The sequence below is a fragment of the Diplotaxodon limnothrissa genome, linkage group LG3 (genome assembly GCF_057381915.1).
Source record: "Diplotaxodon limnothrissa isolate DT_005_m linkage group LG3, D_limnothrissa_male_GT1.1, whole genome shotgun sequence".
In the NCBI taxonomy this organism is placed as follows: domain Eukaryota; kingdom Metazoa; phylum Chordata; class Actinopteri; order Cichliformes; family Cichlidae; genus Diplotaxodon; species Diplotaxodon limnothrissa.
The window spans coordinates 68239553-68256120 of record NC_140598.1 but is presented as its reverse complement, the minus strand read 5'-3'; the positions used below and the strand labels follow the sequence as shown (position 1 = coordinate 68256120).

The 16568-nt window shown below is 57.9% G+C and overlaps 3 non-coding genes and 7 pseudogenes across 3 annotated transcripts; all 10 read right to left on the bottom strand.

Annotated features, from left to right (window-relative positions):
* Positions 1 to 241: 241 nt before the first annotated feature.
* LOC146637030 (5S ribosomal RNA) lies at positions 242 to 360 on the bottom strand. The gene has a single exon (XR_014905569.1). It is a non-coding gene; the product is annotated as a 5S ribosomal RNA (ribosomal RNA).
* A 622-nt stretch (positions 361 to 982) lies between these two features.
* LOC146637029 (5S ribosomal RNA) lies at positions 983 to 1101 on the bottom strand (annotated as a pseudogene).
* Positions 1102 to 4207: 3106 nt separating this feature from the next.
* LOC146637028 (5S ribosomal RNA) lies at positions 4208 to 4326 on the bottom strand. Its single transcript, XR_014905703.1, has one exon. It is a non-coding gene; the product is annotated as a 5S ribosomal RNA (ribosomal RNA).
* Positions 4327 to 5146: 820 nt separating this feature from the next.
* Positions 5147 to 5265, bottom strand: LOC146637027 (5S ribosomal RNA; annotated as a pseudogene).
* Positions 5266 to 6594: 1329 nt separating this feature from the next.
* LOC146637026 (5S ribosomal RNA) lies at positions 6595 to 6713 on the bottom strand (annotated as a pseudogene).
* A 1725-nt stretch (positions 6714 to 8438) lies between these two features.
* On the bottom strand, positions 8439 to 8557 carry LOC146637025 (5S ribosomal RNA; annotated as a pseudogene).
* Positions 8558 to 11663: 3106 nt separating this feature from the next.
* Positions 11664 to 11782, bottom strand: LOC146637024 (5S ribosomal RNA). Its single transcript, XR_014905702.1, has one exon. It is a non-coding gene; the product is annotated as a 5S ribosomal RNA (ribosomal RNA).
* An 820-nt stretch (positions 11783 to 12602) lies between these two features.
* On the bottom strand, positions 12603 to 12721 carry LOC146637023 (5S ribosomal RNA; annotated as a pseudogene).
* A 1329-nt stretch (positions 12722 to 14050) lies between these two features.
* Positions 14051 to 14169, bottom strand: LOC146637022 (5S ribosomal RNA; annotated as a pseudogene).
* Positions 14170 to 15894: 1725 nt separating this feature from the next.
* On the bottom strand, positions 15895 to 16013 carry LOC146637021 (5S ribosomal RNA; annotated as a pseudogene).
* Between the last annotated feature and the right edge of the window lie 555 nt (positions 16014 to 16568).

The window sequence follows — 16568 nt, the reverse complement described above, 5'->3', positions numbered from 1 at the left end:
CAGGCCCTGGTGTGGTGTAAGTGGCCTCAGCCAGAGCCACAGGCCCTGATGTGGTGTAAGTGGCCCCAGCCGGTCACTCAGGCCCTGGTGTGGTGTAGGTGGCATCAGCTAGCAGCACAAGACATTGGAAAAGAGCCAAAAGCAATGTCGTTAATGTGCCCTCATTAATGGGCAGCTGCTTTTGGTCTTTTAATACACCCCTTCTCTGGATCAAAAGCGGTTCAATGACATGAAAATGAAAGGCTTACAGCACCAGGTATTCCAAGGCAGTCTCCCATCCGAGTACTAACCAGGCCCAGCCCTGCTTAGCTTCCGAGATCAGACGAGGTCGGGCGTGCTCAGGGTGGTATGGCCGTAAGCTGCTGGCCCCAGCACAATGTCTCAATTTATGGATTCAAGTGATTAGGTGGCAAGTACCTGAAGTTACGAAGACAATCCTATAACCATACCTGCATGTTTGCATAATACCCTAACCCAAAGGCTTAGTTTGGCATTTATCCAACAGCACAGGCCCTGGATTGTTGAAGATGGCCTCAGGAACCAGCACAGGGCCTGGTGTGTTGTACATGGCCACAGCTAGCAGCAGAGGGCCAGGTTTGGTGAAGATGGCCTCGGCCAGAAGCGCAGGGCCTGGTGTGATGTGAGTGGCCTGAGCAAGAGCCACAGACCCTGGTGTGGTGTAATTGGCCTCAATAGCAACTAAGGCCCTGGTGTGGTGTAACTGGCCTCAGCCAGCAGCCACAGGCCCTGGTGTGGTGTAAGTGGCCTCAGCCAGAGCCACAGGCCCTGATGTGGTGTAAGTGGCCCCAGCCGGTCACTCAGGCCCTGGTGTGGTGTAGGTGGCATCAGCTAGCAGCACAAGACATTGGAAAACAGCCAAAAGCAATGTCGTTAATGTGCCCTCATTAATGGGGAGCTGCTTTTGGTCTTTTAATACACCCCTTCTCTGGATCAAAAGCGGTTCAATGACATGAAAATGAAAGGCTTACAGCACCAGGTATTCCCAGGCAGTCTCCCATCCAAGTACTAACCAAGCCCAGCCCTGCTTAGATTCCGAGATCAGACGAGGTCAGGCGTGCTCAGGGTGGTATGGCCGTAAGCTGCTGGCCCCAGCACAATGTCTCAATTTATGGATTCAAGTGATTAGGTGGCAAGTACCTGAAGTTACGAAGACAATCCTATAACCATACCTGCATGTTTGCATAATACCCTAACCCAAAGGCTCAGTTTGGCATTTATCCAACAGCACAGGCCCTGGATTGTTGAAGATGGCCTCAGGAACCAGCACAGGGCCTGGTGTGTTGTACATGGCCACAGCAAGCAGCACAGGGCCTGGTTTGGTGAAGATGGCCTCGGCCAGAAGCGCAGGGCCTGGTGTGATGTGAGTGGCCTGAGCAAGAGCCACAGGCCCTGGTGTGGTGTAAGTGGCCTCAGCCAGAAGCCACAGGCACTGGTGTGGTGTAAGTGGCCTCAGGAACCAGCACAGGGCCTGGTGTGTTGTACATGGCCACAGCTAGCAGCAGAGGGCCAGGTTTGGTGAAGATGGCCTCGGCCAGAAGCGCAGGGCCTGGTGTGATGTGAGTGGCCTGAGCAAGAGCCACAGGCCCTGGTGTGGTGTAAGTGGCCTCAATAGCAACTAAGGCCCTGGTGTGGTGTAACTGGCCTCAGCCAGCAGCCACAGGCCCTTGTGTGGTGTAAGTGGCCTCAGCCAGCAGCCACAGGCCCTGGTGTGGTGTAAGTGGCCTCAGCCAGTGCCACAGGCCCTGGTGTGGTGTAAGTGGCCTGAGCAAGAGCCACAGGCCCTGGTGTGGTGTAATTGGCCTCAATAGCAACTAAGGCCCTGGTGTGGTGTAGGTGGCCTCAGCCAGCAGCCACAGGCCCTGGTGTGGTGTAAGTGGCCTCAGCCAGAGCCACAGGCCCTGATGTGGTGTAAGTGGCCCCAGCCGGTCACTCAGGCCCTGGTGTGGTGTAAGTGGCCTCAATAGCAAATAAGGCCCTGGTGTGGTGTAAGTGGCCTGAGCAAGAGCCACAGGGCCTGGTTTGGTGAAGATGGCCTCGGCCAGAAGCGCAGGGCCTGGTGTGATGTGAGTGGCCTGAGCAAGAGCCACAGGCCCTGGTGTGGTGTAAGTGGCCTCAGCCAGCAGCCACAGGCCCTGGTGTGGTGTAAGTCGCCTCAGCCAGAAGCCACAGGCACTGGTGTGGTGTAAGTGGCCTCAGGAACCAGCACAGGGCCTGGTGTGTTGTACATGGCCACAGCTAGCAGCAGAGGGCCAGGTTTGGTGAAGATGGCCTCGGCCAGAAGCGCAGGGCCTGGTGTGGTGTAAGTCGCCTCAGCCAGAAGCCACAGGCACTGGTGTGGTGTAAGTGGCCTCAGCCAGCAGCAAAAGGGCCCTGGTGTGGTGTAAGTCGCCTCAGCCAGCAGCCACAGGCCCTGGTGGGGTGTAGGTGGCCTCAGCCAGCAGCCACAGGCCCTGGTGTGGTGTAAGTGGCCTCAGCCAGCAGCCACAGGCCCTGGTGTGGTGTAAGTCGCCTCAGCCAGTGCCACAGGCCCTGGTGTGGTGTAAGTGGCCTGAGCAAGAGCCACAGACCCTGGTGTGGTGTAATTGGCCTCAATAGCAACTAAGGCCCTGGTGTGGTGTAAGTGGCTTCAGCCAGCAGCCACAAGCTCTGGTGTGGTGTAACTGGCCTCAGCCAGCAGCCACAGGCCCTGGTGTGGTGTAAGTGGCCTCAGCCAGAAGCACAGGGCCTGGTGTGATATGAGTGGCCTGAGCAAGAGCCACAGGCCCTGGTGTGGTGTAAGTCGCCTCAGCCAGCAGCCACAGGCCCTGGTGGGGTGTAGGTGGCCTCAGCCAGCAGCAAAAGGGCCCTGGTGTGGTGTAAGTCGCCTCAGTCAGCAGCCACAGGCCCTGGTGTGGTGTAGGTGGCCTCAGCCAGCAGCCACAGGCCCTGGTGTGGTGTAAGTGGCCTCAGCCAGCAGCCACAGGCCCTGGTGTGGTGTAAGTGGCCTCAGCCAGCAGCCACAGGCCCTGGTGTGGTGTAAGTGGCCTCAGCCAGTGCCACAGGCCCTGGTGTGGTGTAAGTGGCCTGAGCAAGAGCCACAGACCCTGGTGTGGTGTAATTGGCCTCAATAGCAACTAATGCCCTGGTGTGGTGTAGGTGGCCTCAGCCAGCAGCCACAGGCCCTGGTGTGGTGTAAGTGGCCTGAGCAAGAGCCACAGGCCCTGGTGTGGTGTAAGTGGCCTCAGCCAGCAGCCACAGGCCCTGGTGTGGTGTAAGTCGCCTCAGCCAGAAGCCACAGGCACTGGTGTGGTGTAAGTGGCCTCAGCCAGCAGCAAAAGGGCCCTGGTGTGGTGTAAGTCGCCTCAGCCAGCAGCCACAGGCCCTGGTGTGGTGTAGGTGGCCTCAGCCAGCAGCCACAGGCCCTGGTGTGGTGTAAGTGGCCTCAATAGCAACTAAGGCCCTGGTGTGGTGTAAGTGGCTTCAGCCAGCAGCCACAGGCTCTGGTGTGGTGTAACTGGCCTCAGCCAGCAGCCACAGGCCCTGGTGTGGTGTAAGTGGCCTCAGCCAGAGCCACAGGCCCTGATGTGGTGTAAGTGGCCCCAGCCGGTCACTCAGGCCCTGGTGTGGTGTAAGTGGCCTGAGCAAGAGCCACAGGCCCTGGTGTGGTGTAAGTGGCCTGAGCAAGAGCCACAGGCCCTGGTGTGGTGTAAGTGGTCTCAGCCAGCAGCCACAGGCCCTGGTGTGGTGTAGGTGGCCTCAGCCAGCAGCCACAGGCCCTTGTGTGGTGTAAGTGGCCTCAGCCAGCAGCCACAGGCCCTGGTGTGGTGTAAGTGGCCTCAGCCAGTGCCACAGGCCCTGGTGTGGTGTAAGTGGCCTGAGCAAGAGCCACAGACCCTGGTGTGGTGTAATTGGCCTCAATAGCAACTAATGCCCTGGTGTGGTGTAGGTGGCCTCAGCCAGCAGCCACAGGCCCTGGTGTGGTGTAAGTGGCCTCAGCCAGAGCCACAGGCCCTGATGTGGTGTAAGTGGCCCCAGCCGGTCACTCAGGCCCTTGTGTGGTGTAGGTTGCATCAGCTAGCAGCACAAGACATTGGAAAAGAGCCAAAAGCAATGTCGTTAATGTGCCCTCATTAATGGGCAGCTGCTTTTGGTCTTTTAATACACCCCTTCTCTGGATCAAAAGCGGTTCAATGACATGAAAATGAAAGGCTTACAGCACCAGGTATTCCCAGGCAGTCTCCCATCCAAGTACTAACCAAGCCCAGCCCTGCTTAGCTTCCGAGATCAGACGAGGTCGGGCGTGCTCAGGGTGGTATGGCCGTAAGCTGCTGGCCCCAGCACAATGTCTCAATTTATGGATTCAAGTGATTAGGTGGCAAGTACCTCAAGTTACGAAGACAATCCTATAACCATACCTGCATGTTTGCATAATACCCTAACCCAAAGGCTCAGTTTGGCATTTATCCAACAGCACAGGCCCTGGATTGTTGAAGATGGCCTCAGGAACCAGCACAGGGCCTGGTGTGTTGTACATGGCCACAGCAAGCAGCACAGGGCCTGGTTTGGTGAAGATGGCCTCGGCCAGAAGCACAGGGCCTGGTGTGATATGAGTGGCCTGAGCAAGAGCCACAGGCCCTGGTGTGTTGTAAGTGGCCTCAGCCAGCAGCCACAGGCCCTGGTGCGGTGTAGGTGGCCTCAGCCAGCAGCCACAGGCCCTTGTGTGGTGTAAGTGGCCTCAGCCAGCAGCCACAGGCCCTGGTGTGGTGTAAGTGGCCTCAGCCAGTGCCACAGGTCCTGGTGTGGTGTAAGTGGCCTGAGCAAGAGCCACAGACCCTGGTGTGGTGTAATTGGCCTCAATAGCAACTAAGGCCCTGGTGTGGTGTAGGTGGCCTCAGCCAGCAGCCACAGGCCCTGGTGTGGTGTAAGTGGCCTCAGCCAGAGCCACAGGCCCTGATGTGGTGTAAGTGGCCCCAGCCGGTCACTCAGGCCCTGGTGTGGTGTAGGTGGCATCAGCTAGCAGCACAAGACATTGGAAAAGAGCCAAAAGCAATGTCGTTAATGTGCCCTCATTAATGGGCAGCTGCTTTTGGTCTTTTAATACACCCCTTCTCTGGATCAAAAGCGGTTCAATGACATGAAAATGAAAGGCTTACAGCACCAGGTATTCCAAGGCAGTCTCCCATCCGAGTACTAACCAAGCCCAGCCCTGCTTAGCTTCCGAGATCAGACGAGGTCGGGCGTGCTCAGGGTGGTATGGCCGTAAGCTGCTGGCCCCAGCACAATGTCTCAATTTATGGATTCAAGTGATTAGGTGGCAAGTACCTGAAGTTACGAAGACAATCCTATAACCATACCTGCATGTTTGCATAATAACCTAACCCAAAGGCTTAGTTTGGCATTTATCCAACAGCACAGGCCCTGGATTGTTGAAGATGGCCTCAGGAACCAGCACAGGGCCTGGTGTGTTGTACATGGCCACAGCTAGCAGCAGAGGGCCAGGTTTGGTGAAGATGGCCTCGGCCAGAAGCGCAGGGCCTGGTGTGATGTGAGTGGCCTGAGCAAGAGCCACAGACCCTGGTGTGGTGTAATTGGCCTCAATAGCAACTAAGGCCCTGGTGTGGTGTAACTGGCCTCAGCCAGCAGCCACAGGCCCTGGTGTGGTGTAAGTGGCCTCAGCCAGAGCCACAGGCCCTGATGTGGTGTAAGTGGCCCCAGCCGGTCACTCAGGCCCTGGATTGTTGAAGATGGCCTCAGGAACCAGCACAGGGCCTGGTGTGTTGTACATGGCCACAGCAAGCAGCACAGGGCCTGGTTTGGTGAAGATGGCCTCGGCCAGAAGCGCAGGGCCTGGTGTGATGTGAGTGGCCTGAGCAAGAGCCACAGGCCCTGGTGTGGTGTAAGTGGCCTCAGCCAGCAGCCACAGGCCCTGGTGTGGTGTAAGTCGCCTCAGCCAGAAGCCACAGGCACTGGTGTGGTGTAAGTGGCCTGAGCAAGAGCCACAGGCCCTGGTGTGGTGTAAGTGGCCTGAGCAAGAGCCACAGGCCCTGGTGTGGTGTAAGTGGCCTGAGCAAGAGCCACAGGCCCTGGTGTGGTGTAAGTGGTCTCAGCCAGCAGCCACAGGCCCTGGTGTGGTGTAGGTGGCCTCAGCCAGCAGCCACAGGCCCTTGTGTGGTGTAAGTGGCCTCAGCCAGCAGCCACAGGCCCTGGTGTGGTGTAAGTGGCCTCAGCCAGTGCCACAGGCCCTGGTGTGGTGTAAGTGGCCTGAGCAAGAGCCACAGACCCTGGTGTGGTGTAATTGGCCTCAATAGCAACTAATGCCCTGGTGTGGTGTAGGTGGCCTCAGCCAGCAGCCACAGGCCCTGGTGTGGTGTAAGTGGCCTCAGCCAGAGCCACAGGCCCTGATGTGGTGTAAGTGGCCCCAGCCTGTCACTCAGGCCCTGGTGTGGTGTAGGTGGCATCAGCTAGCAGCACAAGACATTGGAAAAGAGCCAAAAGCAATGTCGTTAATGTGCCCTCATTAATGGGCAGCTGCTTTTGGTCTTTTAATACACCCCTTCTCTGGATCAAAAGCGGTTCAATGACATGAAAATGAAAGGCTTACAGCACCAGGTATTCCAAGGCAGTCTCCCATCCGAGTACTAACCAAGCCCAGCCCTGCTTAGCTTCCGAGATCAGACGAGGTCGGGCGTGCTCAGGGTGGTATGGCCGTAAGTTGCTGGCCCCAGCACAATGTCTCAATTTATGGATTCAAGTGATTAGGTGGCAAGTACCTGAAGTTACGAAGACAATCCTATAACCATACCTGCATGTTTGCATAATAACCTAACCCAAAGGCTTAGTTTGGCATTTATCCAACAGCACAGGCCCTGGATTGTTGAAGATGGCCTCAGGAACCAGCACAGGGCCTGGTGTGTTGTACATGGCCACAGCTAGCAGCAGAGGGCCAGGTTTGGTGAAGATGGCCTCGGCCAGAAGCGCAGGGCCTGGTGTGATGTGAGTGGCCTGAGCAAGAGCCACAGACCCTGGTGTGGTGTAATTGGCCTCAATAGCAACTAAGGCCCTGGTGTGGTGTAACTGGCCTCAGCCAGCAGCCACAGGCCCTGGTGTGGTGTAAGTGGCCTCAGCCAGAGCCACAGGCCCTGATGTGGTGTAAGTGGCCCCAGCCGGTCACTCAGGCCCTGGATTGTTGAAGATGGCCTCAGGAACCAGCACAGGGCCTGGTGTGTTGTACATGGCCACAGCAAGCAGCACAGGGCCTGGTTTGGTGAAGATGGCCTCGGCCAGAAGCGCAGGGCCTGGTGTGATGTGAGTGGCCTGAGCAAGAGCCACAGGCCCTGGTGTGGTGTAAGTGGCCTCAGCCAGCAGCCACAGGCCCTGGTGTGGTGTAAGTCGCCTCAGCCAGAAGCCACAGGCACTGGTGTGGTGTAAGTGGCCTGAGCAAGAGCCACAGGCCCTGGTGTGGTGTAAGTGGCCTGAGCAAGAGCCACAGGCCCTGGTGTGGTGTAAGTGGCCTGAGCAAGAGCCACAGGCCCTGGTGTGGTGTAAGTGGTCTCAGCCAGCAGCCACAGGCCCTGGTGTGGTGTAGGTGGCCTCAGCCAGCAGCCACAGGCCCTTGTGTGGTGTAAGTGGCCTCAGCCAGCAGCCACAGGCCCTGGTGTGGTGTAAGTGGCCTCAGCCAGTGCCACAGGCCCTGGTGTGGTGTAAGTGGCCTGAGCAAGAGCCACAGGCCCTGGTGTGGTGTAAGTGGCCTGAGCAAGAGCCACAGGCCCTGGTGTGGTGTAAGTGGTCTCAGCCAGCAGCCACAGGCCCTGGTGTGGTGTAAGTGGTCTCAGCCAGCAGCCACAGGCCCTGGTGTGGTGTAGGTGGCCTCAGCCAGCAGCCACAGGCCCTTGTGTGGTGTAAGTGGCCTCAGCCAGCAGCCACAGGCCCTGGTGTGGTGTAAGTGGCCTCAGCCAGTGCCACAGGCCCTGGTGTGGTGTAAGTGGCCTGAGCAAGAGCCACAGACCCTGGTGTGGTGTAATTGGCCTCAATAGCAACTAAGGCCCTGGTGTGGTGTAAGTCGCCTCAGCCAGCAGCCACAGGCCCTGGTGTGGTGTAGGTGGCCTCAGCCAGCAGCCACAGGCCCTGGTGTGGTGTAAGTGGCCTCAATAGCAACTAAGGCCCTGGTGTGGGGTAAGTGGCTTCAGCCAGCAGCCACAGGCTCTGGTGTGGTGTAACTGGCCTCAGCCAGCAGCCACAGGCCCTGGTGTGGTGTAAGTGGCCCCAGCCGGTCACTCAGGCCCTGGTGTGGTGTAGGTGGCATCAGCTAGCAGCACAAGACATTGGAAAAGAGCCAAAAGCAGTGTCGTTAATGTGCCCTCATTAATGGGCAGCTGCTTTTGGTCTTTTAATACACCCCTTCTCTGGATCAAAAGCGGTTCAATGACATGAAAATCAAAGGCTTACAGCACCAGGTATTCCCAGGGAGTCTCCCATCCAAGTACTAACCAAGCCCAGCCCTGCTTAGCTTCCGAGATCAGACGAGGTCGGGCGTGCTCAGAGTGGTATGGCCGTAAGATGCTGGCCCCAGCACAATGTCTCAATTTATGGATTCAAGTGATTAGGTGGCAAGTACCTGAAGTTACGAAGACAATCCTATAACCATACCTGCATGTTTGCATAATAACCTAACCCAAAGGCTCAGTTTGGCATTTATCCAACAGCACAGGCCCTGGATTGTTGAAGATGGCCTCAGGAACCAGCACAGGGCCTGGTGTGTTGTACATGGCCACAGCAAGCAGCACAGGGCCTGGTTTGGTGAAGATGGCCTCGGCCAGAAGCGCAGGGCCTGGTGTGATGTGAGTGGCCTGAGCAAGAGCCACAGGCCCTGGTGTGGTGTAAGTGGCCTCAGCCAGAAGCCACAGGCACTGGTGTGGTGTAAGTGGCCTCAGGAACCAGCACAGGGCCTGGTGTGTTGTACATGGCCACAGCTAGCAGCAGAGGGCCAGGTTTGGTGAAGATGGCCTCGGCCAGAAGCGCAGGGCCTGGTGTGATGTGAGTGGCCTGAGCAAGAGCCACAGGCCCTGGTGTGGTGTAAGTGGCCTCAATAGCAACTAAGGCCCTGGTGTGGTGTAACTGGCCTCAGCCAGCAGCCACAGGCCCTTGTGTGGTGTAAGTGGCCTCAGCCAGCAGCCACAGGCCCTGGTGTGGTGTAAGTGGCCTCAGCCAGTGCCACAGGCCCTGGTGTGGTGTAAGTGGCCTGAGCAAGAGCCACAGGCCCTGGTGTGGTGTAATTGGCCTCAATAGCAACTAAGGCCCTGGTGTGGTGTAGGTGGCCTCAGCCAGCAGCCACAGGCCCTGGTGTGGTGTAAGTGGCCTCAGCCAGAGCCACAGGCCCTGATGTGGTGTAAGTGGCCCCAGCCGGTCACTCAGGCCCTGGTGTGGTGTAAGTGGCCTCAATAGCAAATAAGGCCCTGGTGTGGTGTAAGTGGCCTGAGCAAGAGCCACAGGGCCTGGTTTGGTGAAGATGGCCTCGGCCAGAAGCGCAGGGCCTGGTGTGATGTGAGTGGCCTGAGCAAGAGCCACAGGCCCTGGTGTGGTGTAAGTGGCCTCAGCCAGCAGCCACAGGCCCTGGTGTGGTGTAAGTCGCCTCAGCCAGAAGCCACAGGCACTGGTGTGGTGTAAGTGGCCTCAGGAACCAGCACAGGGCCTGGTGTGTTGTACATGGCCACAGCTAGCAGCAGAGGGCCAGGTTTGGTGAAGATGGCCTCGGCCAGAAGCGCAGGGCCTGGTGTGGTGTAAGTCGCCTCAGCCAGAAGCCACAGGCACTGGTGTGGTGTAAGTGGCCTCAGCCAGCAGCAAAAGGGCCCTGGTGTGGTGTAAGTCGCCTCAGCCAGCAGCCACAGGCCCTGGTGGGGTGTAGGTGGCCTCAGCCAGCAGCCACAGGCCCTGGTGTGGTGTAAGTGGCCTCAGCCAGCAGCCACAGGCCCTGGTGTGGTGTAAGTCGCCTCAGCCAGTGCCACAGGCCCTGGTGTGGTGTAAGTGGCCTGAGCAAGAGCCACAGACCCTGGTGTGGTGTAATTGGCCTCAATAGCAACTAAGGCCCTGGTGTGGTGTAAGTGGCTTCAGCCAGCAGCCACAAGCTCTGGTGTGGTGTAACTGGCCTCAGCCAGCAGCCACAGGCCCTGGTGTGGTGTAAGTGGCCTCAGCCAGAAGCACAGGGCCTGGTGTGATATGAGTGGCCTGAGCAAGAGCCACAGGCCCTGGTGTGGTGTAAGTCGCCTCAGCCAGCAGCCACAGGCCCTGGTGGGGTGTAGGTGGCCTCAGCCAGCAGCAAAAGGGCCCTGGTGTGGTGTAAGTCGCCTCAGTCAGCAGCCACAGGCCCTGGTGTGGTGTAGGTGGCCTCAGCCAGCAGCCACAGGCCCTGGTGTGGTGTAAGTGGCCTCAGCCAGCAGCCACAGGCCCTGGTGTGGTGTAAGTGGCCTCAGCCAGCAGCCACAGGCCCTGGTGTGGTGTAAGTGGCCTCAGCCAGTGCCACAGGCCCTGGTGTGGTGTAAGTGGCCTGAGCAAGAGCCACAGACCCTGGTGTGGTGTAATTGGCCTCAATAGCAACTAATGCCCTGGTGTGGTGTAGGTGGCCTCAGCCAGCAGCCACAGGCCCTGGTGTGGTGTAAGTGGCCTGAGCAAGAGCCACAGGCCCTGGTGTGGTGTAAGTGGCCTCAGCCAGCAGCCACAGGCCCTGGTGTGGTGTAAGTCGCCTCAGCCAGAAGCCACAGGCACTGGTGTGGTGTAAGTGGCCTCAGCCAGCAGCAAAAGGGCCCTGGTGTGGTGTAAGTCGCCTCAGCCAGCAGCCACAGGCCCTGGTGTGGTGTAGGTGGCCTCAGCCAGCAGCCACAGGCCCTGGTGTGGTGTAAGTGGCCTCAATAGCAACTAAGGCCCTGGTGTGGTGTAAGTGGCTTCAGCCAGCAGCCACAGGCTCTGGTGTGGTGTAACTGGCCTCAGCCAGCAGCCACAGGCCCTGGTGTGGTGTAAGTGGCCTCAGCCAGAGCCACAGGCCCTGATGTGGTGTAAGTGGCCCCAGCCGGTCACTCAGGCCCTGGTGTGGTGTAAGTGGCCTGAGCAAGAGCCACAGGCCCTGGTGTGGTGTAAGTGGCCTGAGCAAGAGCCACAGGCCCTGGTGTGGTGTAAGTGGTCTCAGCCAGCAGCCACAGGCCCTGGTGTGGTGTAGGTGGCCTCAGCCAGCAGCCACAGGCCCTTGTGTGGTGTAAGTGGCCTCAGCCAGCAGCCACAGGCCCTGGTGTGGTGTAAGTGGCCTCAGCCAGTGCCACAGGCCCTGGTGTGGTGTAAGTGGCCTGAGCAAGAGCCACAGACCCTGGTGTGGTGTAATTGGCCTCAATAGCAACTAATGCCCTGGTGTGGTGTAGGTGGCCTCAGCCAGCAGCCACAGGCCCTGGTGTGGTGTAAGTGGCCTCAGCCAGAGCCACAGGCCCTGATGTGGTGTAAGTGGCCCCAGCCGGTCACTCAGGCCCTTGTGTGGTGTAGGTTGCATCAGCTAGCAGCACAAGACATTGGAAAAGAGCCAAAAGCAATGTCGTTAATGTGCCCTCATTAATGGGCAGCTGCTTTTGGTCTTTTAATACACCCCTTCTCTGGATCAAAAGCGGTTCAATGACATGAAAATGAAAGGCTTACAGCACCAGGTATTCCCAGGCAGTCTCCCATCCAAGTACTAACCAAGCCCAGCCCTGCTTAGCTTCCGAGATCAGACGAGGTCGGGCGTGCTCAGGGTGGTATGGCCGTAAGCTGCTGGCCCCAGCACAATGTCTCAATTTATGGATTCAAGTGATTAGGTGGCAAGTACCTCAAGTTACGAAGACAATCCTATAACCATACCTGCATGTTTGCATAATACCCTAACCCAAAGGCTCAGTTTGGCATTTATCCAACAGCACAGGCCCTGGATTGTTGAAGATGGCCTCAGGAACCAGCACAGGGCCTGGTGTGTTGTACATGGCCACAGCAAGCAGCACAGGGCCTGGTTTGGTGAAGATGGCCTCGGCCAGAAGCACAGGGCCTGGTGTGATATGAGTGGCCTGAGCAAGAGCCACAGGCCCTGGTGTGTTGTAAGTGGCCTCAGCCAGCAGCCACAGGCCCTGGTGCGGTGTAGGTGGCCTCAGCCAGCAGCCACAGGCCCTTGTGTGGTGTAAGTGGCCTCAGCCAGCAGCCACAGGCCCTGGTGTGGTGTAAGTGGCCTCAGCCAGTGCCACAGGTCCTGGTGTGGTGTAAGTGGCCTGAGCAAGAGCCACAGACCCTGGTGTGGTGTAATTGGCCTCAATAGCAACTAAGGCCCTGGTGTGGTGTAGGTGGCCTCAGCCAGCAGCCACAGGCCCTGGTGTGGTGTAAGTGGCCTCAGCCAGAGCCACAGGCCCTGATGTGGTGTAAGTGGCCCCAGCCGGTCACTCAGGCCCTGGTGTGGTGTAGGTGGCATCAGCTAGCAGCACAAGACATTGGAAAAGAGCCAAAAGCAATGTCGTTAATGTGCCCTCATTAATGGGCAGCTGCTTTTGGTCTTTTAATACACCCCTTCTCTGGATCAAAAGCGGTTCAATGACATGAAAATGAAAGGCTTACAGCACCAGGTATTCCAAGGCAGTCTCCCATCCGAGTACTAACCAAGCCCAGCCCTGCTTAGCTTCCGAGATCAGACGAGGTCGGGCGTGCTCAGGGTGGTATGGCCGTAAGCTGCTGGCCCCAGCACAATGTCTCAATTTATGGATTCAAGTGATTAGGTGGCAAGTACCTGAAGTTACGAAGACAATCCTATAACCATACCTGCATGTTTGCATAATAACCTAACCCAAAGGCTTAGTTTGGCATTTATCCAACAGCACAGGCCCTGGATTGTTGAAGATGGCCTCAGGAACCAGCACAGGGCCTGGTGTGTTGTACATGGCCACAGCTAGCAGCAGAGGGCCAGGTTTGGTGAAGATGGCCTCGGCCAGAAGCGCAGGGCCTGGTGTGATGTGAGTGGCCTGAGCAAGAGCCACAGACCCTGGTGTGGTGTAATTGGCCTCAATAGCAACTAAGGCCCTGGTGTGGTGTAACTGGCCTCAGCCAGCAGCCACAGGCCCTGGTGTGGTGTAAGTGGCCTCAGCCAGAGCCACAGGCCCTGATGTGGTGTAAGTGGCCCCAGCCGGTCACTCAGGCCCTGGATTGTTGAAGATGGCCTCAGGAACCAGCACAGGGCCTGGTGTGTTGTACATGGCCACAGCAAGCAGCACAGGGCCTGGTTTGGTGAAGATGGCCTCGGCCAGAAGCGCAGGGCCTGGTGTGATGTGAGTGGCCTGAGCAAGAGCCACAGGCCCTGGTGTGGTGTAAGTGGCCTCAGCCAGCAGCCACAGGCCCTGGTGTGGTGTAAGTCGCCTCAGCCAGAAGCCACAGGCACTGGTGTGGTGTAAGTGGCCTGAGCAAGAGCCACAGGCCCTGGTGTGGTGTAAGTGGCCTGAGCAAGAGCCACAGGCCCTGGTGTGGTGTAAGTGGCCTGAGCAAGAGCCACAGGCCCTGGTGTGGTGTAAGTGGTCTCAGCCAGCAGCCACAGGCCCTGGTGTGGTGTAGGTGGCCTCAGCCAGCAGCCACAGGCCCTTGTGTGGTGTAAGTGGCCTCAGCCAGCAGCCACAGGCCCTGGTGTGGTGTAAGTGGCCTCAGCCAGTGCCACAGGCCCTGGTGTGGTGTAAGTGGCCTGAGCAAGAGCCACAGACCCTGGTGTGGTGTAATTGGCCTCAATAGCAACTAATGCCCTGGTGTGGTGTAGGTGGCCTCAGCCAGCAGCCACAGGCCCTGGTGTGGTGTAAGTGGCCTCAGCCAGAGCCACAGGCCCTGATGTGGTGTAAGTGGCCCCAGCCTGTCACTCAGGCCCTGGTGTGGTGTAGGTGGCATCAGCTAGCAGCACAAGACATTGGAAAAGAGCCAAAAGCAATGTCGTTAATGTGCCCTCATTAATGGGCAGCTGCTTTTGGTCTTTTAATACACCCCTTCTCTGGATCAAAAGCGGTTCAATGACATGAAAATGAAAGGCTTACAGCACCAGGTATTCCAAGGCAGTCTCCCATCCGAGTACTAACCAAGCCCAGCCCTGCTTAGCTTCCGAGATCAGACGAGGTCGGGCGTGCTCAGGGTGGTATGGCCGTAAGTTGCTGGCCCCAGCACAATGTCTCAATTTATGGATTCAAGTGATTAGGTGGCAAGTACCTGAAGTTACGAAGACAATCCTATAACCATACCTGCATGTTTGCATAATAACCTAACCCAAAGGCTTAGTTTGGCATTTATCCAACAGCACAGGCCCTGGATTGTTGAAGATGGCCTCAGGAACCAGCACAGGGCCTGGTGTGTTGTACATGGCCACAGCTAGCAGCAGAGGGCCAGGTTTGGTGAAGATGGCCTCGGCCAGAAGCGCAGGGCCTGGTGTGATGTGAGTGGCCTGAGCAAGAGCCACAGACCCTGGTGTGGTGTAATTGGCCTCAATAGCAACTAAGGCCCTGGTGTGGTGTAACTGGCCTCAGCCAGCAGCCACAGGCCCTGGTGTGGTGTAAGTGGCCTCAGCCAGAGCCACAGGCCCTGATGTGGTGTAAGTGGCCCCAGCCGGTCACTCAGGCCCTGGATTGTTGAAGATGGCCTCAGGAACCAGCACAGGGCCTGGTGTGTTGTACATGGCCACAGCAAGCAGCACAGGGCCTGGTTTGGTGAAGATGGCCTCGGCCAGAAGCGCAGGGCCTGGTGTGATGTGAGTGGCCTGAGCAAGAGCCACAGGCCCTGGTGTGGTGTAAGTGGCCTCAGCCAGCAGCCACAGGCCCTGGTGTGGTGTAAGTCGCCTCAGCCAGAAGCCACAGGCACTGGTGTGGTGTAAGTGGCCTGAGCAAGAGCCACAGGCCCTGGTGTGGTGTAAGTGGCCTGAGCAAGAGCCACAGGCCCTGGTGTGGTGTAAGTGGCCTGAGCAAGAGCCACAGGCCCTGGTGTGGTGTAAGTGGTCTCAGCCAGCAGCCACAGGCCCTGGTGTGGTGTAGGTGGCCTCAGCCAGCAGCCACAGGCCCTTGTGTGGTGTAAGTGGCCTCAGCCAGCAGCCACAGGCCCTGGTGTGGTGTAAGTGGCCTCAGCCAGTGCCACAGGCCCTGGTGTGGTGTAAGTGGCCTGAGCAAGAGCCACAGGCCCTGGTGTGGTGTAAGTGGCCTGAGCAAGAGCCACAGGCCCTGGTGTGGTGTAAGTGGTCTCAGCCAGCAGCCACAGGCCCTGGTGTGGTGTAAGTGGTCTCAGCCAGCAGCCACAGGCCCTGGTGTGGTGTAGGTGGCCTCAGCCAGCAGCCACAGGCCCTTGTGTGGTGTAAGTGGCCTCAGCCAGCAGCCACAGGCCCTGGTGTGGTGTAAGTGGCCTCAGCCAGTGCCACAGGCCCTGGTGTGGTGTAAGTGGCCTGAGCAAGAGCCACAGACCCTGGTGTGGTGTAATTGGCCTCAATAGCAACTAAGGCCCTGGTGTGGTGTAAGTCGCCTCAGCCAGCAGCCACAGGCCCTGGTGTGGTGTAGGTGGCCTCAGCCAGCAGCCACAGGCCCTGGTGTGGTGTAAGTGGCCTCAATAGCAACTAAGGCCCTGGTGTGGGGTAAGTGGCTTCAGCCAGCAGCCACAGGCTCTGGTGTGGTGTAACTGGCCTCAGCCAGCAGCCACAGGCCCTGGTGTGGTGTAAGTGGCCCCAGCCGGTCACTCAGGCCCTGGTGTGGTGTAGGTGGCATCAGCTAGCAGCACAAGACATTGGAAAAGAGCCAAAAGCAGTGTCGTTAATGTGCCCTCATTAATGGGCAGCTGCTTTTGGTCTTTTAATACACCCCTTCTCTGGATCAAAAGCGGTTCAATGACATGAAAATCAAAGGCTTACAGCACCAGGTATTCCCAGGGAGTCTCCCATCCAAGTACTAACCAAGCCCAGCCCTGCTTAGCTTCCGAGATCAGACGAGGTCGGGCGTGCTCAGAGTGGTATGGCCGTAAGATGCTGGCCCCAGCACAATGTCTCAATTTATGGATTCAAGTGATTAGGTGGCAAGTACCTGAAGTTACGAAGACAATCCTATAACCATACCTGCATGTTTGCATAATAACCTAACCCAAAGGCTCAGTTTGGCATTTATCCAACAGCACAGGCCCTGGATTGTTGAAGATGGCCTCAGGAACCAGCACAGGGCCTGGTGTGTTGTACATGGCCACAGCAAGCAGCACAGGGCCTGGTTTGGTGAAGATGGCCTCGGCCAGAAGCGCAGGGCCTGGTGTGATGTGAGTGGCCTGAGCAAGAGCCACAGGCCCTGGTGTGGTGTAATTGGCCTCAATAGCAAATAAGGCCCTGGTGTGGTGTAAGTGGCCTGAGCAAGAGCCACAGGGCCTGGTTTGGTGAAGATGGCCTCGGCCAGAAGCGCAGGGCCTGGTGTGATGTGAGTGGCCTGAGCAAGTGCCACAGGCCCTGGTGTGGTGTAAGTGGCCTAAGCCAGAGCCACAGGCCCTGGTGTGGTGTAAGTGGCCTCAATAGCAAATAAGGCCCTGGTGTGGTGTAA